Source organism: Sardina pilchardus, chromosome 18 (assembly GCF_963854185.1).
Source record: "Sardina pilchardus chromosome 18, fSarPil1.1, whole genome shotgun sequence".
NCBI lineage: Eukaryota > Metazoa > Chordata > Actinopteri > Clupeiformes > Clupeidae > Sardina > Sardina pilchardus.
The window spans coordinates 5,349,777-5,360,577 of record NC_085011.1 but is presented as its reverse complement, the minus strand read 5'-3'; the positions used below and the strand labels follow the sequence as shown (position 1 = coordinate 5,360,577).

At 43.1% G+C, this 10,801-nt stretch overlaps 1 long non-coding RNA gene across 1 annotated transcript; it reads left to right on the top strand.

Annotated features, from left to right (window-relative positions):
- Positions 1-8,681: 8,681 nt before the first annotated feature.
- Positions 8,682-10,342, top strand: LOC134063882 (uncharacterized). Its single transcript, XR_009936210.1, has 3 exons — positions 8,682-8,780; positions 9,134-9,498; positions 10,234-10,342. It is a non-coding gene; the product is annotated as an uncharacterized LOC134063882 (long non-coding RNA).
- The last annotated feature ends 459 nt before the right edge of the window (positions 10,343-10,801 follow it).

Sequence of the window (10,801 nt, the reverse complement as noted above, 5' to 3'; positions counted from 1 at the left end):
CAACCCTGCAGATCATGCATCAAGAGGCCTAACTGTAGATCAGCTGATGTCTTCCAATTGGTTCACAGGTCCAGATTTTCTATGGAAGGAGCAGCTACTCATTGGAGATGTTAGGGTGGGAGAGGTCAATGATGAGGATCCTGAGCTGAGAAAAATCCAAGTGTTGAGTACTGAAGTAAAGGAAGAGAGGACATTGTTAAGCCATCTGACTAAGTTTTCTGACTGGAGAAGGGTCGTCAAGGCGATTGCTTGTCTCAAGCGTTATGCCAAGCAGGTAAAGGGTGTTAGCCCAAGAGTAAATGGAGCTACAAGCATCAAAGAAAGACAAGAAACTGAACTTTTCATAATCAAATTGGCTCAAATGGAAGCATTCAGTGGTGAAATCAAAAGCGTAAAGCAATCCAACGAAGTAAAATCCAGAGATAAGGCAAATAGATTGTACAAACTCAGCCCATTTGTCGATGAAGATGGTGTGCTTAGGGTTGGAGGGCGGTTGACTAGATCTGTTCTTCATCCACACATCAAACATCCTGCCATAATGCCACGGTCAAGTCATGTGTCGTCCTTACTCATCAAGCACTACCACGAGAAGGTGCACCACCAAGGAAGAGGATTAACTGTAAATGAATTACGTTCCAACGGAATTTGGATCATAGGGTGCAGCAGTGCAGTTTCCTCCCACATCTACAAGTGCTTGATCTGTAGAAGGTACAGAAGGCCCACACAAGATCCCAAGATGGCAGATTTACCACCAGAAAGAATGGAAGTGACATCCCCATTCACTTATTGCGGCTTAGATTGCTTCGGACCATTTTATGTGAAGGAAGGGAGAAAGGAACTGAAAAGGTACGGCCTGCTCTTCACTTGTATGTGTTCTAGAGCCATACATATTGAAATGCTGGAGGACCTTACTACAGATGCGTTCATTAATGCATTGCGAGCATTTATTGCAATTCGTGGAAAGGTTCGGCAGTTGAGATGTGATCAAGGTACCAACTTTGTAGGCGCTCAAAGAGAGTTCATGAAGGCAATGGAAGACCTCAATCAGGAACAGTTGAAGGAACATGGATGTGAGTTCAAAATGAACATTCCATCATCAAGCCATATGGGAGGTGTCTGGGAAAGGCAGATTAGAACGATCAGAAGTGTTCTAACAGCAATCCTTGATCAGGCTGGTAAAAGACTTGACAGTGCCTCACTAAGAACCTTTCTCTATGAAGTAATGGCTATTATAAATAGTAGACCTCTGACAACTGAGCATTTACATGATCCATTGAGTCTTGAACCTCTTACTCCAAATCACTTCCTTACAATGAAATCCAGTATTACAGCACCCCCTCCTGGGCAGTTTGTGAGTCAGGATCTGTACCTGCGCAAGAAATGGCGACAGGTGCAGTTCTTGGCGAATGAATTTTGGACTAGATGGAAGAAGGAGTATTTACTCAATCTCCAACTAAGACAAGTATGGCAAAAGGATAAAAGAAACACAAGGGTCAATGACATTGTCATCCTAAAAGAGGATGGTACTCCACGCAATAAATGGAGATTGGCAAGGGTAGTAGAGGTATATCCTAGTACTGATGGCAGAGTCAGAAAAGTGAAATTGCTCATGAATGACTCCACCTTAGACGAGCAAGGAAAGCGCACCTCTAAGCATGTTTATCTTGAGAGACCTGTGCAAAAGATCATTTTATTGCTTGAGGCTGAATGAAAGTCATGGGTTCCTTTGCAACCATAGTCTTAAGGTCAATTCAGGGTAAAATGTGAGTACAATGTCTAAAATGAATTAGGTGAAATCACTGTTATGATTTGGTGGGAGTGTAACTGCCAAGGTTGATTTTGTTTTGTATGATTTTGGTTTATTGTTGTTATGATTTGCGATATTATGTTGTGTATATTTTGGGTTACCTTTTGTGTGTGTTGCATCACCTGATAGGCCTAAAGGTCAATTTAGTGCATGTTCCACACGGACATTTGAAAGTGTTGCACAGCTCACCTGGACGGCCGAGTGCTGTGCGTGTGATAACTCGTGGTCATGTCGGCATTCCATGCAGTTTAAGACTTTTTCACACTGGACCTTTTAAGCTTTTATATCGCAAGACTGTGGGGTTTTTGTTTCTCATTCCCTCATGGTGTGTGCAGCCAGCGAGGTATGTGGACTTAATTGCTAAATGATAATATGTGATTGAGTGTTTTATATTGCCTTTTAACTGAGTGAATGTATTGTGTTTATTACTGAACTCTTAACAGTTCGACGGTGGACGAAGATTAATTAAAGAAAGAAAAATAAACCACCCGTAACTGAGAACTAAGGCTTTGCGTATTTCCTGAGGGAGTGACATCGGGTGCATTTTAGAATCTATGTGGCTTTGAGCTCTCCTCCTCTTACCCTTCTCTGGGCCTGAAGGACTTGTGAAAGGGGGGAGGGGATGAAACAAAAAAGAGGAACTTCTCTTTTCCTCGTCTGTAATTCACCATAGCCCTGTCGGTTTATCTAGTGGGGGAGGGGGTGTCATACATATAGCAAGAGAATGAGCAGACCTTGCCATCTGGGGTGGCACAACATATTCCATACATAGCATATTCTCCAGGTAGCAGAGTCCCAGCTGGGAACGAGGGATTCCCTCACCCCAGCTGGTCGAGCCCTCCCCTGTGTCTGAGATTGACAAGTTGTCCTCGGGCAAGACACTTGGGCTTAGTGTTTGTGAGTGTTGAGAGTGTAGTCATTTTTGTAAACGTGTGAGTTAAAGGGATAGTTCGGATTTTAAGACACGAAGTTGTATGGGTTCCCTGTCAGCAACGTAGTGCATCAGCACTGACTTACCCCCGACAGCGTCCTGTGAGCCGAGAGCCAGCCGGTTTTTGATCGTTTTTGATGCCGGACTATTTTCTTCAGCAAGTTTCTGGGGTCACGAAAGTAAAGTGTTTTTCTTCTCAAAACCATATGCGTTCAACAGAGTGATATATTTGCACCACAAAAACGTTGTCCAGCTGTCAGTAGCGCGCAGTGATAGGAATCGCGAAAAATAAGTAAGTGATAACGAGGTTTGAATTTTTCCTGGACAACGTTTTTGTGGTGCAAATATATCACTCTGTTGAACGCATATGGTTTTGAGAAGAAAAACACTTTACTTTCGTGACCCCAGAAACTTGCCGGACTACTTTCTTCAGCATCAAAAACGATCTAAAACCGGCTGGATCTCGGCTCACAGGACGCTGTCGGGGGTAAGTCAGTGCTGATGCACTACGTTGCTGACAGGGAACCCATACAACTTCGTGTCTTAAAATCCGAACTATCCCTTTAAAGATGTACCCTGCCTGTCTTTGCTAAGGTCACAACGTTACCCCTCATGTTTACTATAATATCTTCACCTTCTGTAGTGTTTTTGATGCCCTGGTGGCCGTAGGCTTTGTTTGCGGGTTGTGTATATTAGGAAATATTTATTCCCTAATATAGTGGGAGGTAGGGGCCCCGCAATGTTAGTGGAGTAGCACACCCCTCACCTTTTAACAGTGATGGGGTACATTTTCCCTATGGGATGGGACGCCCTCCCTTGTTGGCGTAGTTGCTGCATTTTTCATCTTGTGAGACATGGGAGTCTTTTTTTGCGACGTCCCTTCTCTATGATTTCGGGCACTTCATGGGGTCTGTGTAACTTGACAATTCTCGTCTTGTTTAGCCGTCTACAGTAGTTCCCCTTTTTCTCGGTTGGGGTGTCTAACCGTCAGGCAAGTAAACTGTTTGGTCTAGCTCACTAAGGCACTTTTCTCTTTTCTGTTACCCCTTTCGAGAAATTTTGAGTTATTCTTCCAACTCATCTTCTGGGGCTCTCTTGTGGGCCTTCACTAAGTCTAAACATGTGCTACCTGGGGGTACCCGAATGCTTTTGTTCACACTCAAGGCTAGGTTCATGGTCGGGTCCTGAAGTAATTCTTCTGGGAGTCCTGCATCTATACATCTCTTGAGATAGGCTGTATCTGATTGGCTTTCTACTCGTGGGGGGAGTAGGGAGAGAAGCTTTACACAGCTCATCCCTGTACCTAAAATTTGGCTGCTTGAAAATATAGAGGAGCCTAACTCAGATTGGGGAGGTGCAAATGATACTGTGGAGATGGGTCGTATGATGGGTGCTGCCTGTTTTATAGGTGTCTGTGGGACATGGACATTGGTGGGTCTTAAGGGGGTTGAACTTTGTGCTAGTGAACCTTCATAGTGAAGGCCACTCGGAGTTCCTCTTTGGGGGGAGGGCCTGGGTGTTCGTGGCCAGACTGTGGTTCTCTCTCGGGCTCGGCCTCTTTCTGGTGTGATTGGGATGTGATATCTTATGTCTCCCTCTCGCTCCTCCTCGCTCTCATCTGTCGAGGCGTTCTCCCCTGTGACAGGGGTGGGGAGAGTGGTGAGACTTCGGAAGGTCCCTGATGTGGCACTGGCGTGCTCTTCTGTGGCAGGGGCGGGGAGTGTTTGGGCTCAGCTCAATTTTTACGTCTAGCGTCCTTGTACTACAGCAGCTACTCCTGCTGTGTGGGACAGCTGTACATTTGCCAGGTTAAGGAAGGTGCCCCTGTCTGTACCAAAGTCTAAATCCAAAACATTTCCTAGGTTCAATCTACAGTTTTGTGGGATTAGACATGCATATTGGTCGACGGAGCTGTCTTCTGCCCCTGGACTTGTGTGGCGGGCTATGGAGTTATCTGTCCATTCACCCTAGTCTCGGCTGTTTTATAACTGTTCCTTTCCTTCTAAGTACTCTTCGAATAGGTGCGGTTCCTCGTGGGTTTGCAACTTCCACTTCACTCTACGTTCTGAGCTCTCTTCAGGATACAATCAGTAACACCTATGATATGCCTTATACTCACGGATACAGTCAGCCTCTGTCAGCTTCAGTGATCGAACTTGGTTTGGCCAGTAATTATCACGCGACAAGATATGTAAGGGCCGGTACCTAATAATCCTTTTGCTTTTACTGGGTCGATTTGCGCCTGCGCTATTGTTTAACGAGACTTTCATGCGCGGTTTGTGAGCCTTTTTAGGTTTTCCCAGTGTGCGCACCACTGGGTTATCTAAACAGAAACTCTTGTGTATCGTACCCTATACACTTTTCTAGGTATGGGTTCGAGCGCTTAAGCTAGTGTGGTGACTTGTTCGTCTTACTCAATCACTGCCTACACGTTGGGCGCCATGTTGCGTTTTGTATCCTTCTGATGATTACAGGGCTCCTATAATCACAGCTGAGATCGCTACTCAGGGTGCGTGCATATATCCTTTTAGACTGTGAGGCTCTCACTTTGCTAAGAGGGGGGTGTGGGTGCCACCGTCTTTAGACCAGGCGAGGCTCTCACCTTGCTAAAGACTAACTTCCCTTTTTCGACTCTGCGAGGCTCTCGCTTGCGAACAAAGAGGAAGTATTTATCAGTGTCGTGTCTTTTGCAAAGGCCCCTTTTCAATGGGTTTAGGATGCACGAAAGGACTGATACATGAATCAAAATCCTTAATCAGGAGTTCAGGGTCAACAAGTAAATATTATACAGGAGGCTCTCCATATATCCATTTCATGTTAACCCTATTACCTGCAATCGTGCTTGTAATTATGTGATTCTCTTGTTATAGTGGGACTGGGCTATTTACTGCATAAACTAATCTGTGACAATGATTTCTAAAAGTCTTCCTCCTGTTACAAAGGCTGTCGCCTGTCAATGGAGTGACAAAGGGGACCTATTCCTCATGGTCACAGAAAGATTCATATATAACTAATTTGGGATTGGGAATTCAGATAATATTTTCCTCCTTGTGACGAGGGTGAATAGTTGGGGTTAAGGGGGTCCTAGGTTCCTAATTGTAAGTTGTGTAACACGGCTGGGGGAAACAGTTTCTCTTATCCCACCGGAAACATGCAACAAACTTAATCTAATTCTATTGACAGGGCCAAGTGATTCAATATGGGCTTTTCTAGGACAAATCTGTATAGCACTCATGGCATATAACAGATCTAAGTGATAATTTGTACTCCATTTTTACATACATTAGTTACTAAAAACAGATTTCCGTATCTTTGCTTGTGTGATGTGCATTTGGACCTTGTAAAGGCCCCCGAACCTTATTCTTTACAGAAACACGCCCGCTAAATAAAGTCCGGTTGGTTTTGTGACCGCATCGGTGCATAGGACCTTCCTTCCTAAATACACAGCTGAGTTCGCTACTCCAGTGTCTGTCAGTGCATTGCGCAGTAAGTGTTTGCCCATTAACAGTGTCTTAGAAAGTAAGCCCTCAAACGGACAATCTTACCAGCTTCCTGCCTGGTCTCCTCTGTAGGCGTGCGCCTCTTGCAAGAAGTTCAGCATTCTCGTTGACACAGGGGAGGCAAAGAAAACTCAAAAAGGACTCTGCTGCCTTTTAACAGAATCCCTAACCAAGGGTTAGGGTTCTGACTTTAATGAAGATAAAATAAAAATAAAAGCTTCTCCCTCTCAGTCGGCGAAGTCCAAAAGAGGTGATGGAGAGCGTGCGTGTTTTTTTTTTTGCCCCGGTCCCGGGACACTTTTATATTTGCCCAGCTGAACCTGAATCTATCACTGGTATTACAGTCAGCTGATTGGCTATTTGTTGTTCCTCTTTCTGGTAGCTACCCTCAACTCTTCATACTTAAAATACTGACACAGCACACTGATGTTGCCCATACATGGCTCTACGCTGAAACTATTAAACTTAAAACTCTAACACAGCATTCGGATGTAACCCATATGGGCGTAAGCAGGAACTACCAAACTTACAACTCTAACACAGCATTATTCTATAAGCCTGACTAAAACACTTTAAGGGCTAAACAATTGTGCTCTAAAGGATTAAGCAAAAACACATTCTAAAGCTAAACAAAACCACACTTTAAGCTTTTTAGTAAAAACACACTTCTAGTCTAAGTAACTATTCTTTTCACACAAGTTATCTATCATTGCCGCATTTGCACATTTTTATTTGGTTTAGAGCAAGCTGGAATTAAGCATTAATATTAGACTTCTATCTAGTGAACTATCTCATATCTTTTGACTTTTCCACGGTTCACATTTTCTGCCACTTTCTACAGTACAGTATACAGTATATGCACATCACATTTGCCTGTGTGTGTGTGATGTGAGAGAGGGATCAATGCTTTGAAAAAGCATGATTGCTTCTTCCTCAACCTCAACGATTGCGAGATGAAGGGATGAATCAGTGGATGTGTGAATCTGAATTTATGAATATTGTGACCAGCCTAAGTATGAATACACTGGATTAATATAAATAAATGAAATTGATGGACTTGTTTTCTCACTGTACATGGTCAGATTGGTGGTCTAAACGTTTGTCTCCACTTTCAGTAACGGTATGTGAGGATGATTGTGACACGAGGCCAGAGCTCTTTCACAATTGTCAAACGTTTGAGCTCTCATCATGAGGCTTGCAGATTTTCAGAAGCTTGCAGAGTTTCGGTCTATTATCTCCTTTGCTTGACTTTCCATTAGAGATGTGCATGCCATGTTAATAGATAAGGTTATTGTGTAATTCCCAATCCAGCAGAACAAAGAATTTAACTATAGCATTATTGAAATAACTTGTCGCCTAAAAAAGGAAATATGTCGATCAATCTTTGAATACCTTGGACAATATTTAAAAATGTATCTGATTCTAATGTCCAGAGTGCAACTGACTAACTTTAGTGAGAGAATGTTCTACAAGAGCTATAAAAGACATGTGAATGATTGACAAATTAAATCACAATGACATGAACAAATGTATTACCTTGTGTCATCAGTAAGGTTACTGGAACTGTACAATAGAAATGCATGTTACACAGGCCTGGCTAAGCATGGTAACATGAGGATGGAGGCAACACATACAGATATCAACATGACATAAATAACCAGGGATGTAGTGGTAAAATAAGAGCTGGGTAAACTATGAATTCTGTGATGTTAAGGTGGACTGCGCCATGTGTTATCAGATATTTTAAAAAAGCATTCAGAGTGTGTTTGATGATGCTGGAGGTTGTGTATATCAATACCAGTGGTAAATGGTTCCTAGAGTGTTGATGAGTGAACAAATTGTGAATGTGGGTAATACCAATACAATGTGATTTTTGAATGTTAAAAGTTGAAATAGGTGAATATACTCTTTTGAGGGGTGGATGAACTCGAATGAGAGGTGGATAAACTCTATATCTGAAATTTCAGAGGTGAATAAACTGTGTTTACTTGCGTTAAGCCTCCACTACATCCCTGAATATACTGTAACAATAGGCCAATTCCCAAAATCACATCATCTGGTAATTGACAAGGTGTAAAATGAAAGCATGTTGAATTCAAGCTCAGCTGTAATGTTCCCAACTGGTTTTCTATGTTACATTTAGTCCTAGATTCCAATAGAGCTTGGGGCCCTGGGACATGTTATATGTTGATGGTAGTGTGGACATGGGGCATTTATGCTGACTAATTCTCTCTAGATAGGGGCACCATCGAGAGCATCCTCACCAACTGTCACAATATGGTACAGCAATTGCTCTGCTTCTGCTTCTCTCTCTCTCTCTCACACACACACACACACACACACACACACACACAGACACACACAGACACACACACGCCTACAGAGGGGTGGGAGCAGAAAGATGAGGGATGAGGAGGCAATTTAAGGGCAGTTGGGGGGACGAAGTTTCCATACTGTTGTTGGGACGACACTGCTGTTCCTTCTGAAGGCACCATGAAGCTCACCATCGCCATCACCATCTGCGCTCTACTTTACTTCTTTGGTAAATACTATTGCGCTCTGCCTTTCTATCTTTTTTTTTACCATTTTTTCCTTTTTTCCTAGTTTTAATTTTATATATGACAAGCAATATACATTTGATGCAATATCATTTTTGTAAATTATTGTAAATAATTATTCTCTCACACACACAATAGATATACATGAAATAGTTGTGGATCATGGCATTGTCATAACTGTAATGATAAAGAAGTAATGTGAAGAAGGTGCTGCTCCTGAAGGCTGTTTTATAAAGAACTGAACCTCTCTCTCTCTCTCTCTCTCTCTCTCTCTCTCTTATTTTCTCTCACTCCAACTCTTATCTCCCTCACCCCAACTCCTCTCATTGCAAAACAGGTCCTGCTTTAGGCCAGAATACCAATAGCGGAGGTTTCCAAAACAGCGGAAGCATGAATATGGGTCGACTGAGGCGTGACAATTCGAATAGCGGAAATTTCGGAAACAGCGGAAGCATGAATATGGGTCGACTGAGGCGTGACAATTCGAACAGCGGAAATTTCCAAAACACCGGAAGCATGAATATGGGTCGACTGAGGCGTGACAATTCGAATAGCGGAAATTTCGGAAACAGCGGAAGCATGAATATGGGTCGACTGAGGCGTGACAATTCAAATAGCGGAAATTTCGGAAACAGCGGAAGTATGAATATGGGTTGACTGAGGCCTACCTTCGAACCAACTGGAAATGCAATCGACCCAAAAGTAAATGTCCACTCCTTTTGATTTTTTTACAACTAACACCTTGTCACCTGTACTATTCTGTAGCATCCAACATGTAAATAATGTGTTATAAACTACAGCAGAATGGGGAATGAAAAATGGCAGGTATTTGAATTTTCAATTTCCATTCATAAGCACAGTAATACAATCAGGTGTATTGTCACAACAAAGAAGGGCTATTCATTGTTTTTCGGTTGCCTGATGTGGTTATGTGCCTGTGTATATATATTTATATATGTGACGTGTGTATGTCATTATACTGTATAGATGTATGCAATTGTATATACAGTATGTGTGTGAGTGATTACACATGTTTGTGTGTATATTTGTTTACATATGTGGCAGTTAGACGTATAAGCGGGATAATGTACAGAACGCAGGTCATTATCGGGAAAATAAGGACCTTCAAGGCGAAACAAGACCCCTCCACTTCGCGTCGGGGTCCGGTTCGCCCTGTCGGTCCTTATTTCCCGATAATGACCAGCGTTCTATACATTATCCCTTACATAATGATAGGCAGCGGGTGAAGTAGTTGTAGATACACCTCCCTCTGTATGCCTTGAGGGATGTGCGAGTGACAGACACTAGCCTCATTATTGTAGGTACCAGCCAGAGCAGATGCAGGCTAAACCATGGTGTCTAAACAACATGCAGGTGACATACAGTACGTGCATATGTACGGAATGTGTATAATACGGCACTCTTTTCTCTGTTCAGAATGGCTGATGACGGGGAGCAGAGCTGCAGAGCTACGGTCCACCGTTGGTCCACAGTTGGTCAGGAAGACTCCAGAGTCACTTTGAGACAATAAAGAATTTCAGCATCACTTCTCCTGTGTTGTTGTTGGTTGCTTATTCCTTTGGCTGCCACTCTTGAGCAAAAGTGACACACATCTCAATTGTTGCAAGGATCAGTTTCCCCAGAGCAAGTCAGACCTAAGTGCCTTGATTAAGGGTACTACGGTGGCTGTTGCGAATTGAACGCACAACTTTTCTGGGCGCGGCATGCTAACCCAGCTCCTTAACCACTGTGCTATCACCACCCTACTGAGTTCACATATACACCTCAAATGGGAAAGTACCTTACACAGTCACAGGACACACTAGTCACAGTGACATCACGATCTCTTTTATTGTTCTCTCTCTCTCTCTCTCAAAAACACACACACTGAAAATATTATTTGATAAAGTGAAACACCACGAGACTAACAGACTATAACTAAATTAAAATAGTTTCACTCGTGGCCCCGGCAGTGGCGCAACTGGCTGGGGCACCTGCACCGTAC